Source organism: Cavia porcellus, unplaced genomic scaffold (assembly GCF_034190915.1).
Source record: "Cavia porcellus strain 051 isolate PalLab524CR breed Dunkin Hartley unplaced genomic scaffold, mCavPor4.1 scaffold_20, whole genome shotgun sequence".
Taxonomy (NCBI): Eukaryota; Metazoa; Chordata; class Mammalia; order Rodentia; family Caviidae; genus Cavia; species Cavia porcellus.
The window spans coordinates 42324414-42326545 of NW_026947503.1; the positions used below are offsets into that span (position 1 = coordinate 42324414).

The 2132-nt window shown below is 32.9% G+C and overlaps 1 non-coding gene across 1 annotated transcript; it reads right to left on the reverse strand.

The window, feature by feature from the left end:
- Nucleotides 1–699: 699 nt before the first annotated feature.
- On the reverse strand, nt 700–802 carry LOC111758064 (small nucleolar RNA U13). The gene has a single exon (XR_002792299.1). It is a non-coding gene; the product is annotated as a small nucleolar RNA U13 (small nucleolar RNA).
- Between the last annotated feature and the right edge of the window lie 1330 nt (nt 803–2132).

Here is a 2132-nt window from a genome sequence, read left to right on the forward strand (position 1 = left end):
TTCAAATCATAAAATGTTAGAGAATAATTTTGTACTTTAAAACACAAAGTAAGCTATGACAGACCCATGTTCTTTAATGGAATTTCAGATTGATTCACTAGATCTTGACAAGACTCAACCTTCAGGAAAAATTTAGCACTGGTGTATTTTATTTCTTCAGATATTTATGAACATTTTACAGCAATTTAAGGACGACCTGAGTGCCTGCTATCCCACATTCATTTATCTCCTGTTAACGTGGGCAGTCCTTTCCGATGAGCCATGGACCTAATGGGAAAACTGGAATGAATTTTTTTTTTTTTCTACAGTGAGTCCCACCAAGTCCTCAGTCACTTAGAAGTGTCAGGGAAAAGGGACTGACAGGCAGCTCCGTCAATGTGAACAGAGAGTTTTAGATCAAGCCCAGGAACATTACTGTCAAAAATTACAACCTCAGCGTTGACATAAATGTTGACAGCACCATTTTCACTGATAGTGGTATCAGAGCAGATTATGATTCACAAAGGAGTGTCCAACAAGCAATGATTTAGATGAAATGCTCCAAAATTCATAAAGAGAGAAGAAAAGAAGAGGCAAAATATGAAGACGGCAGGTTACAAATTTTATCAAGGTAGCATTACACTATGGCAATATACATCTGTCCCTCCTGCTAATGGGGTCTTGCCTGTAACTTCTTTTTTTTTTTTTTTTTTTTTTTCACGTCAGATGGGTAATGTGCTGAGAATCGTAACAAGGTTCAGAGGAGGCACATGTCATGCATGGAGCATGAACACCCAATCATCACACTTATGAACCTGAGGATCACCTGTAACTTCTTATAAAGAGAAACTTAGACATGGAATTACAGGCCCTCCAATGAGGCTGGTTTACTTCTTATTTTGGACCTGTTATAGTGTTCAATAAAATGTTTCGAAGGGGTGATGATAGTGCGTAATTATAGAGCAGTTGTTGAACATTTATGGGGACTAGAAAATGCTTCAGAAATTGAAACTATGTAACAGGTTGGAATGACATTTTGGTAAATAGAGGCAATTTCCATTAGAGAAGGAAATATTTTATTTTTCTGTATATAGAAAAACTGTTAGTTTACCAAAGCATATCCCAACTTTCTCTGATAATTTGACTTATTCCCAGTAACTAATTTCTCTGTTATGGTATTTCTCAATATAATATTATAATCAATAATAAGTTTATAGTGTTTTACAGAATGATTTTAAGGATTTTGAATCTTTGCAAGTTTTGAATACTTTTCGCTTATGTTTACCCTCAAGCACCAACAGAAGTTTGAGTTTATTGATGGGGGGGATATATTGGAATATTTGAGTTAATATGAAATGAATTATCTTGTGGAAACCAAAATACACTTGTAAATCATCCAAATGTCTTGTGCAAATATTTTCCATTCTATTTGCTTTCATAACAGAAATTACTTTGACTAAATATTTCATGCAAAACATATTATTTGAAGAATTATTGTATGGCTCATAAATTATGTCTCTAAGCCCTTTGGGCCAATTGTCTAAAGTGCAAAATGAAGTTAAATGAATCTAAATCAAAATAATTTATCTAGAGTGAGCACAAATCCCAAATGCTTAATTTTGCTTCTAAATATCATAGAAATACTGTTTTAAATATTGCAAATGATATTCTGGAGGACATTGTATTTTCACCCTAAGCTAATGGCTTATGCTACCTGAAATAAACTATATATTTTTATGTATCATTATTCAATTATTAACCTTTTGAAAGAAGAGAATGGATTTGGCACAACAGTGAGTTCTTTAACATCTCAGGGTAAAACATGGGAAGGGTTTAATATATGCTTTGAACATCCATATATACAAACACCACTAAGGCTATGTTGCTTCTTTATATCTTTTTGGAACACAAGTGTGTTGATAAAAGCTATAGAAAATAAATAAAATATAAATCAATATAAAATGCAGTAAAAAATAAAATCAAAGATAGAGTTACGGAACACTGATTGAGATAAATCTGACAATCAATGAGTACAAGAAAATAAAATTAGCCACCAGGCATGGTAATTCATATTTCTAATCCTAGAATTTGGAAAGCTGAAACAGGAAAATCACAAGTTTGAGACTGGACTGGGCTACATTTTAAGTTTAAAC